Consider the following 14,379-nt stretch of genomic DNA (forward strand, 5'->3'; position numbering starts at 1 on the left):
CTTTCCTGAGCCTAGAACCTGTTATACAGAGGGAAGTAAGTCAGAAACAGACAAGCAAATATCCTATATTAACGCCTATGTACGGCATCTAGAAAAAATGGTACTGATGAACACATTTGCAGGGAAGGAATAGAGATGCAGATGTAGAGAACAGACCGGATATAGCAGGTGACGGAGAGGGTGGGCCAATTGAGAGAGTAGTGTTGACATATATACAGTATCGTGTAAAGTAGATGGCTAGTGGGAGGCTGCTGTATCTCACAGGGAGCCCTGCCTGGCGCTCTATGGTGACCTAGAAGGGAGACTGAGGCTCTAGAAGGAGGGGAAATATATATATTTATGACTGATTTGCATTGTTGTACAACAGAAACCAATGCAAAATTGTAAAGCAATTTTCCTCCAATTAAAAAAAAAATCTGCTTTTCATGGAGGTCAGATGTAGTCCAGATTTGAGTGGGAACAGGTATCATGAACTCTTTTTTCCTATATATATATATCAGGGCTTTTCTATTTTACTCTTAGGTTCAGCATATCACTACTAGGATGGTTTATCATTTGTTTAATTAGAACTTATTATCTCCAATTTGACATGACTCAACCATGTTTTCCTTCCAGAGCTCTTTCTCTTATGTGTTCAGGCAAGCTGAAAAGCCTCAAAATTATTTTGAATTCCTTTCTAGTAGATTACCTCATACTCAGCTATTAAATTCTGTTTCACTTCAGGTTTATGGTTCAGTACAAGGGACTACGGTTTCTTTAACTAGTGTTGCTCAGCTTTTCTGTCCACTGTTCTCAGTCTTATTTCCATTATCTATCCAACCCTGGGCGTTTCTTACCTGGAACTTACAATCTTTCCACCTAGGGTTGTATATTTATTGATACTTCAATACTAAGCCAGTTTAGATGGTTGCAATATAAGTATTTTCAGTACTTATTTTTGTACCTGCTTTATGCTAAGAATTGCATGTATGTGTGTGAGTGTGACTCTCTGGGTATGTTGGGTGATGGTGGAAGGGGTGATGATGTGTAAAGTAATAGAAGACAGAATCTATGTCTCAGAATTACTTTTAAAGTATGAAGTTAATTAAACACTATTATGATTTCCTGGCTTCAGTCCCAGCTATAAAATCTTCCAAAGGTTACATCAAAATCAAATGCCTGATCAAGAAATTCAAAACGTTTATCATTCCTAATTTGCCTTACTCACCTTCCAACTGATTCCTGCTTGTCATCTCTTCTTCCTCAGTCCTGATGTTCACTCCCCTCTTTCTGGACTCATTCACACCAGAATGATCACTGTCTCCTGCTGCAAGGTCAGACTTTCACTGGAGCTGTCCTTCAACTCTGAGTTTAGGGTATCCCAGTACCTCCTGGCCCTTCTCTTATTATTATCACAGCCACTGCCACAACATTTTCTGTATCTCCCAAATGCCTGTTAGAGTTCTCATTACAGGCTTGCTGAAGCAATCTTAAATGGTAACCTTCTCAGGAAAATAAGGACTCCTGGACTTATATCCCATACTCAGCTCAAACAGTTTGTATTTTCCCACAAGAGATGTACATAAATAATTAGGTCTTTGAGAGCAAAAATTCTGACTTTATCTTGTGTTTATCTACCAGAGTGCTTTAGATGTGTAAGTTTCTTGAGGACTTCCTTGATGGGCCTGTGGCTAAGACCCTGAACTCCCAATTCAGGGGGCTTAGTTTCAGTGCCTGGTCAGGAAATAAGCTTCCAGATGCCACAACTAAAAGATCCTGCATGCTGCAACAGAGATCATAGATCCCACGTGCTGCAGCTAAGACCTGACACACAATTTTTTTTTAAAGAAAATTTCTTGAATTAATGAATAAATAGTTTTATACAACTAGATCCTTCCAGGATGAGTGTCAATTATGTCTCTTGGCTTTGTGTTGGGTAATGTCTCTTCATTAATCCTTAGCCATGTTTTAATCCTAACTTTGACATTCAATAGTACTATTATGGACTGAATGATGTGGTTTGATAATCTTTGTTATAGTTTCTTCCACTCTTTTTTTATCCTAAAAATCATGTAAGTACCTGTTCTATAGACTGTAGATGTGTGTGTGTTTCCAAATTTGTAGGCTGAAATCTAATCCCCAATGTATTTGGGGTAGAGCCTTTGGGAGGTGATTAGGTCCTGAGGGCAGAGCCTTCATGAATAGAGTTAGTGTCCTCATAAAAGGGCCAAAAGTGGAAGCAGTGATAGATTTTATTTTGGGGGCTCCAAAATCACTGCAGATGGCATGAAATTAAAAGATGCTTGCTCCTTGGAAGGAAAGCCATGACAAATCTAGACACCATATTAAAAAGCAGAGATATCACTTTGCCAACAAAGGTCCATATAGCGAAAGCTATGGTTTTTCCAGTAGTCATGTATGGTATGGATGTGAGAGTTGGACCATAAAGAAGGCTGAGTGCCAAAGAATTGATGCTTTTGAACTGTGGTGTTGGGGAAGGCTCTTGAGAGTCCCTTGGACTGCAAGGAGATCAAACCCCTCAATCCTAAAGAAAATCAACCCTGAATATGCATTGGAAGGACTGATGCTGAAGCTGAAACTCCACTACTCTGGCCACCTGATGTGAAGAGCTGACTCACTGGAAAAGAGCCTGATGCTGGGAGAGATTGAAGGCAAAAGAAGAGGGCTGCAAGGATGAGATGGTTGGATAGCATCACTGACTCAACAGACATGAATCTGAGCAAACTCCAGTAGACAGTAGAGGACAGAGGGCCTGGTGTGCTACAGCCCACGGGGTCGTAAACAGTCAGACAAGACAGAGACTGAAGAACAACCAAAGGGGTTTCCCTCAAGGCTTGAGGAGTAAAGAACCCACCTGCAATGCAAGAGATACAGGAGGTGTGGGTTCGATCCCTGGGTCAGGAAGATCCCTTGGAGGAGGAAATGGCAATCCACTCCAGTATGCTTGCCTGGAGAATCCCATGGACAAGAAGAGCCTGGCGGACTATGGTCCATGGGGTCAAAAAGAGTTGGACATGACTGAGCATGCATGAGCTACTCTCTCCTCATAAAAGAGACCCCAGAGAGCTCTCTCTGTGTGTGCAGACGCAGTAGGAGGACAACCATTTATGAACCAGAAAGAGGGCTCTCACCTGCCACCGAATCTGCCAGTATCTTGCTCTTGGACTTCCCGGCCCCCAGAACTGAGAAATTTCTATTTTTTACAAGCCACCCAGGGTCTGTTACAGCATCCCAAGTAGACTAAGGTGGCTTGTGAAGCATGCGCATACTCCAGGCCTTTTGGGCCTTTCCAAACCTACGGAATCAGAAAGTTCTGTGGAAGATGCTCAGAATCTGTATTTTTAACACCCAACTGAGTTGATTCTTATGGCCAGAGAAATTTGGAAACTCTGTTCTATTGAGAAACTTAATAAATATTGGTTGAGGTTAATGGTTCTCTTTGATCATTATGCCAAATACAATTCCATGAGCATTAACCTGATGTCAGAATGCCTGAATTCCAGCCTTGTTAATTACCATCTGAGTGACTGGGGGCTAGTCCAGGGTTTCTTAAACTTGTCTGCAAATTAGAATCACAGGGCTTCTTTACCATCTGAACTACCAGGAAAGCCCACACAGGGTCTCTAAAAAATTCCAAAACCCAGGCCACACCCAAGATTAATTAAATCACATTCTCTAGTGCTGTGACACAGGCATCAGTATTTTTCGACGTTCCCCCACCGAGTGATTGATGTCAACACACAAACAAGCTTGGGAATCACTGGACTAATTTACTCTCTCTGTTTCTGCATAAGTCAAATGTGGACAATACCTTCCATTCGAAAATGTTACTCTCATTAATACAGGTGAATATATGTTATAAATGATAAAACTTTGTGTGTTAGTTGCTCAGTTGTGTCAGACTCTTTGCGACCCCATGGACTCTAGCCATCTAGGATTCTTGGTCCATGGAATTCTCCAGGCAAGAATACTGGAGTGGGTTGCTATTTCCTTCTCCAGGGGATCTGATCTTCCTGCCCCAGGGATTGAACTGGGGGTCTTCCACAATGCAAGCAGATTCTTTACCGTCTGAGCCACCAGCGAAGCCTAAATGATAAAACTTTATATAAACCTAATTATATTTTAGGCTTTAAAATATTTTAAATGAAAATTAACAAATTTGCCAGTAATAATTTTAATATTATATATATATGTATTTGTAGTGCTTATAATTGTGATGATCAGTTCAACAGTTTAGTGGGATAGATTCAGCTTGTGAAGGAAACCATCATTCAGAAAGCTAACCTTACTATTTAGGTGAATTTCCTTCAAGTGGCCCTGGTTTAAAGCAGTGGTTCTCAGCTCTTACAGTGTATCAACATGTTCCTTGACAGGGGTTTATCCTCAAAGATTTTGACTCCGTAGATCTGGAGTGGGGCTCCAGCAAGGACAAGTTTATAAAGATAAACATGTCATTCTGTTGCCCTGTTGCTAACCATGGCGAGTCTGCTGTTTATGTCTATTTAGGCCTTTTGCTTTATCCACGATATTTAGTCATAAATGTTCTGCTTTTCTCCTGTCAGAACTCTCTCTTCATCATGTAAGCAGAAAACAATTTTAGAATAGTTCAAAAAATATCTGAAGCCAGGACTTCCCTGGTGGTCTAGTGGTTACGAAGCTGCTTGCCAAAGTGGGGGACATGGGTTTGATCCCTGGTGCAGGAAGATTCCACATGCCGTGGGGCAACTAAACCCATGTGCCACAATTACTGAGACTGTGCTCCAGAATCTGCATGCCTAGAGCTAGTACTCTGCCAGGAAGGGAAGCTCATGCACCACAACTAGAGACCAGCCCCTGCCCGCCAGAACTAGAGATCGAGAGCAGAAAAGGCGACCCAGTGCAGCCATAAAGAAAATAAAAAACAAAGTAAAAAATTTTGAAGCTGTATGGGTACCATTCTTTATTACCAGTACCATTCAATCTTTAATACAATCTTGCAGGGTTTTTTTTTTTTTTTTAAATATCTGAACTGGCCTTTTTGATTTATACTCAAACTTTCTAATGGCTATAATTACTATCTGCATTTCTAAAAATTCAGAGAATGTGTGGGTCCTCCACTGACCTGAATCTGTCTCTCTAGGGCCGAATCACTTTCAGAATCACTTTCTTCAGCTTCATGGTGCATGGGGAGCACCTGAGAGGCTCGTTAACAACGTACACTCTATCCAGACCTGGTGGATTAACCTTTGGGTTGAAGCTGAAGATTCTGGATTCTAAGCTATCTGCCTAGGTTATTCCAGTGCACACTGCACTTTGAGTATTGGCTCTATGGAACTAAGTGGCTGGGGAAGCTTCGGTAAGGTAGTTCACCAAAGGAAGGGCTCATAGGATTCAGACACAAAACTCTGTAAGGAACTCTGTGTTCTCTTCCTTGCTGTGCTTCATCTTTGTGCAAATAATTTTAGGTAACCATGTGTTTAGGGGCTCCCTGGTGGCTCAGCTGGTAAAGAATCTGCCTGCAGTGTGGGAGACCTGGGTTCGATCCCTGGGTTGGGAAGATCCCCTGGAGGAGGAAATGGCAACCCACTCCAGCATTCTTGCCTGGAGAATCCCATGGGCAGAGAAGCCTGGCGGGCCCATGGAGTCACGAAGAGTTGGACACGACTGAGTGACTGAGCACAGCACAGCACACAGGTGGTGTAGTGGGAAAGAATCCATCTGCCAGTGCAGGAGATGCAAGAGATATGAGCTCAACCTCTGGGTCGGGAAGATCCTCTGAAGAAGGAAATGGCTACCCACTGCAGTATTCTTGCCTGGAAAATTCCATGGACAGAGGGCAGTTCAGTTCAGTTCAGCTGCTCAGTCATGTCTGACTCTTTGCGACCCCATGGACTACAGCACGGGGACCGAGGGCAAGGAGAGAACAAAGAGGCAGGCAACTCTAGACTGGTAGGTGGCAGTTAATAGGCAAAGGAACTTACATAAAAGGCTTGTCTTGGGCAGCTGCAAGATGAGTAGATGTCCTCAGCTGCCCACCAGAATCTTTAGAGTTTATGTAGAGGCCTTGACAGTGTTCTGTCTTGTATACCATCCAGATGGTCTCAATAAACATAGCTCTGTCAAGGCTGTGTCCTTGAAACTGTTCCCACTGTGAGAATGGTGGGCAGAACATACATTCCAAGGGCAAGGGAGGGTGTAAGAAGCCTCCAGATGTGCAGGTCCAGCTCCTGGTTAACTGGTGGTCATGTTCTCTGGATGACCTCTTCCAACAGCTGGTAGGCTTGGAGCAGTAAGGCCTATTGACTTTTGTTGCCGATCCTAGCATGGAGCCTGGGTCAGAGAAGACACAGTGAACGCATTGGTTTACAATGAGGAAATACTCCCTTTCCTTCTCTTTCTGTTTTCCTTTCCTCCTTCATCCTGACCTTTCCCCATATTTGTCTTTTCCCTTGGTTTGTTGGTTTGTGGCCCATTCTTGAGGAAACAGCCATCTAGAACCGACCTGGATATAAAAGCAAAGAAAAAACCCTTTACATCAGAAATCACATCAATAACAAACAAAACACCCAATTCATCTTTAAATTACACCATTAGCACATTTGATAAATCACTTGGGTTAGTTATTTTTACTGTTAGGTATAATTGTATTTGATTCGTCTTTCATTTCATGACTATGCTTTTATTTGTCTACTTTCATTTACCAGCACTACCCACGCCAGTATTCTTGGGCTTCCCTTGTGGCTCAGCTGGTAAAGAATCTGCCTGCAATGCAGGAGACCTGGGTTCGATCCCTGGGTTGGGAAGACCCCCTGGAGAAAGGAAAGGCTGCCCACTCCAGTATGCTGGCCTGGAGAATTCCACGGACTGTATAATCCACGGGGTCGCAAAGAGTCGGACACGACTGAGCGACTTTCACTTTCACTTTTCACCAGCACTTTAATGCATCCTGAAAGGCTTCATCTGCCTATGGTTTCAGGTAAACTGTGTTCTTTCTGCAAAACGTGCAGTAAATGATTTTCTACTAAAATATGTTAACTTGGTAGGAATGTATAAGGATGGATTACTGGATTTTCATATTCTATGTTTTATGTCTTAAAGAAACTTGTGGATTGTTAATCAATTTTTATGGTAAATCAGTATTGAATAAGCTTCAGACTCAACAGTACTTGAAACTCGAAGAAACTTAAGACTAGACTTCAAAAATTTCACTTTTTTTTTTTCCCTTTTAGCACTTGCTGTGGAGTGCTTGCGCTTTTCTTTCCCTCTGCTGCCGCCCGGTTCCCCATTAGCCATCGCCATGGGTTATGGAGACCTAAAAAGCCCCGCAGGCCTCCAGGTGCTCAACGACCACTTGGCGGACAAGAGCCACATTGAGTGGTGCGTGCCATCAAAAGCAGATGTGGGAGTACTTGAAGCCGTCTCCCGCCCACCATTTGCCAACTTGTGTTAGGCCCTTTGTTGGTATAGTCACATCACCTCTTACGAAAAGGGAAAGGCCAGCCTGTCAGGAGTGAAGAAGGCCTTGGGCAAGTATGGCCCTGCTAATGTGGCAGACACCGCAGAAAGTGGAGCTACAGATGGTAAAGATGACGATGATGGCATTGATCACTTCGGATCTGAGGAGGAGGAGGAACGTGAAGAAGCCAAGGGGTGAAGAGAAGGGCGCCTTGTGCAGTATGAGTCAAAGAAGGCCAAAAATCCAGACCTTGTTGCCAAGTCTTCCAACTTATCAGACGTGAAACCTTGGGATGGTGAGACAGATCTCGCAAAACTAGAGTGCATCAGAAGTGTTCCAGAGGACGGCTTGGTCCAGGCCTCTTCTAAACTAGTTCTGGTTGGTATGGCATTAAAAAACTTCAAATCCAGTGTGTAGTTGAAGATGACAAAGTTGGGACAGACATGCTGGGTGGAGGAGCAGATCACTGCTTTTGTCGCGTATGTACAGTCTATGGACCTGGCTGCATTCAACAAGATCTAAAATCCACTGTGGATCAGTGCCCTGAAATAAACGTTTGAAAGATTAAAAACAGAAAGGTTAGGTTAGATTGTGTGCACAGGCTAAGTTGTTTCAGTCTTGTCCAACTCTTTGTGACCCCATGGACTGAAGCCCTCCAGGCTCCTCTGTCTGTCCATGGGATTCTCTAGGCAAGAATACTAGAGTGGGTTGCCATGCCCTCCTCCAGGGGATCTTCCCAGTCCAAGGACAGAACCTGAGTCTCTTTTGTCTCCTGCACTGGCAGGCGCAGTCTTTACCACTAGGGCCACCTGGAATGCCCTGGGTCAGGGTGAGGGCAGACAAACTGATTAATCTTTTTCCAAATCTTTCGCATAAAACTCCAGTTATAAACACAGCTCTCTGCCCATCTTCCTGCCACTCCCTGCTTCCGCAGACAAGTTGTGCTCTTTATTGTGATTTGGAAAAGACCAACTATAATGGCTAAGTCAGTGCTGTTTAAGTAAGAGCTATAATCATATCCACATCATCTCTATGTTTGTTTAAACTCTGTTACTTCTCATGTAAATTACAGAAATTGCCCTTGTCCCGGAACAACCTTCCCCACCCATTCTCTAGCCCAAGGCTGACTAAGGTAATCTTTCTAAAATATACATTTTGCTATTTTTTCTCCCTTTTGCTTAAAATCTTCTGTTGGTCTCCTGTGCTGTGTTCTCTGTTGTTCTGGTCATCCAGAATGATTTCATTACACATGGAAATTAAATGAAATTCTTAAATTTAATATTAGAGGGCACATAAGTCAGTCCTTCCTAGGGCATGGCAGCTGAAAGAGGAGAAGTTCAGGAGCTGCCAATGGCCATATTCTTCACCCCTTGCAGGAACCACAAAGAGAAGCAGAGATGAGAGACAGGGAGCAAGCTGCTGCTTGTGTTGGAAGCCCTGGTTCAGACTGTCCCTAACTCTTGCCTGTACCCCTGTCCTTCCAGAAGTTGCTTGTTCCGCCCTTCCTTGCGTCACATAAGATACCCCAGTACATTCCTATAATGTCCCTCCATTCACCTAGGCTTAGAAGTAGGTTTTTGTCCCTTGCAAACAAGAGTCTTAGTTAGAACAGCTTGTAAGGAAAAATACAACTGCTCCTGATACACAGCAAGCCCTCTGTTAATCCTTGTCATGATCATTTGCCTGATTTTCAGCATCATCTCTGTAACAAAAGGATACATATCAGTCCTCTTAGGTTACATTAATACAGAATTGGCACTTAAGAGCTAATGACTAGTAATGTAATCAACATTAGTGCAACTGAAGGAAGGGAAAAATAATAGCTTGTAAGGCCCTTCATGATATGGCCCCAGATTATCAAAATCACAGTCTCCATATAACTCTTAGGAAGATGCTCAGCTTCAAGTAACAGAACACAGACAAACAGAATTACCAGGCATTCTGTTCTCTCTTGTACCAAGAAGGGTAGACAAAGATGGTGCTGGGAATGGTTTATCAGCTCAACTAAATGATAATGGGGCTTCCCAGGGGGCTCAGTAGTAAGGAATCCGCTGCCAAGCAGGAGCTACAGGAGACAAGGGTTCGATCCCGGGGTCAGGAAGATCCCCTGGAAAAAGAAATTGCTCCCTACTCCAGTATTCTTGCCTGGAGAATCCCATGGACAGAGGAGCCTGGAAGGCTACAGTCCATGGGGTCACAAAGAGTTGGACATGACTTAGTGACTAAACTACAATAAAATGTTAATGCCTTAGCTCTTTGCAATTTGAGTCTTTCCTTGATCCCAAGGTGGCGGTAGCAGCTCCAGACAGTCTTTAAGACTGGATGCTTGGGGCTGCTGCACTGGGACGACCCAGAGGGATGTTACGGGGAGGGAGGCGGGAGGGGGGTTCAGGATGGGAAACACGTGTATACCTGTGGCGGATTCATGTTGATGTATGGCAAAACCAATACAATAGTGTAAAGTAATTAACCTCCAATTAAAAAGAAAAAAAAAGACTTATGTGAGCATCTTCGATAAGGAAGCAGAGGGCAGCAGCTTTCTCCTTGGGAGGATTTGCTTTTAGCCTGGAAAGGAAGCCTCAGCGGACTTGTCCTTAGATCTCATTGGCCAGCACTGGATCACATCTCCAATCCTAGACTCATGATTGTGAAGTGAAAAGTACCTTCATTTGTTCTCTAGCTGGCCATAAATCCCTGGACCTGTGCTAGTTATTGGAGGCTTTGTTAGCAGAGAACAGAAAGTGGAGCTGTGTATAATAAGAAGCCGTATCTCCCACAGATATATTTCCATTACCACCGTCATTGCCACCTCAATTTTAAAAGCCAGTTTAATTGAACTGCCTTTAGCACTCAAACATGTTATACTCTCTGTGGTGTCTGGGTCTTTGCACATGACTTTGCTTTACCCAGAACTCACTGTCTTTGCCTCATTTACTAGCATCTTGGTCTGAATGGCTCCTGCTTCTCCCTTTAGGCCTCAGTTTCAATACCACTTCCTTTGAAAAGTCTTCCCTGATCCCCAGTACTCCAGCACCTTTTCGTTATTCCCGTCTTAGATCCTGGCAAACTACAGATCTTCCTTGACCTATGATGGGGCTGTGTCCTGATGAAACCATTGTAAGTTGAAAATATTGTAAGTTGAAAATGTATTTAATACACCTAACTTACTGAACTTACTACTAAGGTAGCTTAGTGCAGCCTACCTTAAATGTTCTTAGAACACTTACGTTAGCCTACAGTTGGACAAAATCATCTAACACAAAGCCTATTTGATAATAAAAAGTGTTGACTAGCTCACGTAACTTATTGAATACTGTACTGAAAGTAAAAAATACAATGGTTTTCTGGAGATAGAATGGTTGTGATTGCATGACTGACTGGGTACTGTCTGGTGTCACAAGACAGTACTGTGCCAGATATTGCCAGCACAGGAACAGATCAAAATTCCAAGTATAGTTTCTGTCGAATGTGTATCACTTTTGTACTATCACAAATCGAACTACTATAAACTGGGGACTGTTTGTATATTGTAATTTTCTGTCTACTTATTTATATTCCCTACTAGATTATAATCTTTTGATTTACCGAGTCTTATTTCTCTATGACCTCACCTAGAACTTGTACATAGTAGGTGATCAGTAGATACTTGTAAAAGTATTACTAAATGGAGTCAAGCACTTTTGGGGTGCACTCAAAATCAGCATGTGTTAAAACCACTTTAAAAAGGTCACGGGGACATAGATGTTAATTTACTTCTGATTTTTGTTCAAAGGAATAAACAAAAGAGTGTTTTGTTTAAAAAAATTTCTTACAGACATTTACATTTAAAAGCTTTTGCCATGGTGGTTTCCAAAGAAAGAGAATAGAGAAGGATGATTTCTTGCTCAGGTAGGGATGTATTTATTTTGATTGTCTTACACAAAAACTAAAGATTCTAAGAGTTTTCAAACAGTCTTTAACTAGTTTTTCAGACATATTTTTGCATATGCATTTGTAACATAAAAACTAAACCTAGCTGCTAAATGAATTCACTTGAATTTTATAAGATGCTATCTTATTCTATAACTACTTGATACCATTAGGAAAAAGCAACAATGTGACATGACGTGACACTTTCAATTCCTTTTGTAAGCAGATACATTTAAATAAACTCCGGGAGTTTGTGATGGACAGGGAGGCCTGGTGTGCTGCAGTCCACGGGGTCGCAAAGAGTAGGACAAGACTGAGCGACTGAACTGAACTGAAATTTAAATAAGGACTGAACGAATGAATGAAATTAAGTGGTAAACAATAATGACCAAATTTGATTAATATAATAGACATCACTTCAAAATTTTGGCACTCTGAAGTTCAATATTGAGATTGTAATTTATATGAAACATTCATTCACAAATTGTTAAAAAGAGAATTTACCAAGCATGATGAGTTGAGGCCTCTTAGGATTTTCTATGTAGTATTGCCACTTTTGCGTGTCATACCCTGGTATATATTGTCAGTGACCACCCCAAAAGCTGCCCATTTGGAGTGGGGCCCAGAGTCGGAGGAGGTTGTCTAACTGGCCCCAGAGGCAAGGCAAGCATCTCTGCCTTGGCTCTAGGGAGCTAGTGGGTCTGGTGTGGCTGGAATGGTCTGTGACCCTTCTGAAAGCTGTATGGTGCCTATGCCAAGCTCCAACAAGACCATTGCAGAAGAGACCTTTTCTGTTTGGGAAAATGCAAAGGCTAGTTTAGCAAGTGAGTCTTCATTTTGAGAAATGACTCCTGGCTTATGGCTAGGCTCATATAGAGCCTGAATCACTCAACCATCTGGCGTAAGATGGCCACAGTACCTCAGTTCCTGACCTGAAATGATATTGTCTCAGACACTTAGCATAATGTCAGTCATTCCCAGCAGTAATCCACATCAAGTAGACTTAGATGGACGAGAAACCTATAAGGCTGAGTCTAGGGGAGTCGGACACCACTCAAGTGACTTAGCAGCAGCAGCAGCAGCAGCAGGGGAAGCCTAAAGATGCAGGTATCTTGTATGAGCAAGTAGTTGCCCTTATACATTACACGCTCTTCCTTATGTCTCCTGGGAGTTTCCTATGACTAGTGGACCAGGGATAGAGTAACCTGAACCTGGTGTACACATGGCTTTGCAAGATACACTGGCACCAGGCAGATGACAGGAAGTGCTGCTGGTCTTCAGGGTGGCCCCGAACTACAACTGAGAAGGAAAATGCTTACAAGGGTTAAATTTTGAGCAGTAATTTTATGATTCACTCTGTCTAGAAAGGAACATATTATTGTCTGCTTTACCTGAGACCAGGATCTGAGCTGATTCTTGAGCTTTTTATTTGGCACAGAGGTGATATTCAAGATCTGTGGTAAGAAAGGCAGTTGGACTGTAGCAGTAAAGCTGGGGCTGAAGACCCTCCCTGTGGTGCCAGATGTTAACCCTTGTATTGCTGGATCATAAGGAGTCAGAGATGTCTCTGAGGGAAGAACCAGAGTGACTCTGGCAATGGTGGATATAATGGGGCAGGGGGTTTGGGGTAGCGGCAACATTTTAGAGATGGTTTCAGGTTGAATGGGGGCATTCCTGGTGGCTTGGTGGTAAAGAATCTGCCTGCCAATGCAGGAGACACAAGAGACGCAAATTTGATCCCAGGGTCAGGAAGATTCCATGGGGAAGGAAATGACAACCCACGCCAGTATTGTTGCCTGGGAAATACCATGGACAGAGTAGCCTGGAGGGCTGCAGTCCATGGGGCCACAAAGAGCTGGACGCGACAGGGTGGCTGAGCACACAGGCAAGGCTGAATGAGGAAATACTGGGCAGTTTTGCTGTTCTGTTCTGCCTTGATCAGAGACTTAGAAGGATCAAGACTGGAGAACTGATGACAAGAAGGTTTTAGGAAAAGGTGGATGGACCTTTCAGAATGGGACTAGAGTCTGAAAATATCTGTGTCCATGTGAATGCTAAGATGCCTTCATTACAGAAGAGGTTCTTAATAACCACACAATTGTACTCATCTCACACACTAGCAAAGTAATGCTCAAAATTCTCCAAGCCAGGCTTCAACAGTACGTGAACCATGAACTTCCAGATGTTCATGCTGGATGTAGAAAAGGTAAAGGAATCAGAGACCAAAATGCCAACATCTGTTGGATCATAGAAAAAGCAAGATAATTCCTTTTATTGATTTCTGCTTTATTGATTACCTGAAAGCCTTTGACTGTAGATCACAACAAACTGTGGAAAATTCTGAAAGATGGGAATATCAGACCATCTTACCTGCTTCCTGAGAAATGCAGGTCAAGAAGCAACAGTTGTAACTGGACATGGAATGACAGACTGGTTCCAAACTGGGAGAGGAGTATGTGAAGGCTGTATATTGTCACCTTGCTTACTTAGCTTATATACAGAGTACATCATGCAAAACGCCAGGCTGGATGAAGCACAAGCTGGAATCAAGATTGCCAGGAGAAATACCTCTAACCTCAGATACACAGATAATACCATTCTTATGGAAGAAAGTGAAGAGGACCTAAAGAATGTCTTGATGAAAGTGAAAGAGGAAAGTGTTAAAGCTGGCTTAAAACTCAACATAAAAAGAACCAAGATAATGGCATCCAGTCCCATCACTTTATGGCAAATAGATGGGGAAACAATGGAAACAGTGACAGATTTTCTTTTCTTGGGCTCCAAAATCACCACAGATGGTGACTGCAGCCATGAAATTAAAAGACGCTTGCTCCTTGGAAGAAAAGCTGTGACTAACCTAGACAACATGTTAGAAAGCAGAGACGTTATTTTGCCAACAAAGTTCCATCTAGTCAAACCTATGGTTTTTCCAGTAGTCATGTGTGGATGTGAGAGTTGGACCATAAAGAAAGCTGAGCACCTAAGAATTGATGCTTTTGAACTGTGGTATTGGAGAAGACTCTTGAGAGTCCCTT

General features: G+C 42.7%; 1 pseudogene; it reads left to right on the forward strand.

Annotated features, from left to right (window-relative positions):
• Window positions 1-7,091: 7,091 nt before the first annotated feature.
• On the forward strand, window positions 7,092-8,005 carry LOC101121594 (elongation factor 1-beta-like; annotated as a pseudogene).
• Window positions 8,006-14,379: the final 6,374 nt, after the last annotated feature.

The sequence above is a fragment of the Ovis aries genome, chromosome 4, assembly GCF_016772045.2.
Source record: "Ovis aries strain OAR_USU_Benz2616 breed Rambouillet chromosome 4, ARS-UI_Ramb_v3.0, whole genome shotgun sequence".
In the NCBI taxonomy this organism is placed as follows: domain Eukaryota; kingdom Metazoa; phylum Chordata; class Mammalia; order Artiodactyla; family Bovidae; genus Ovis; species Ovis aries.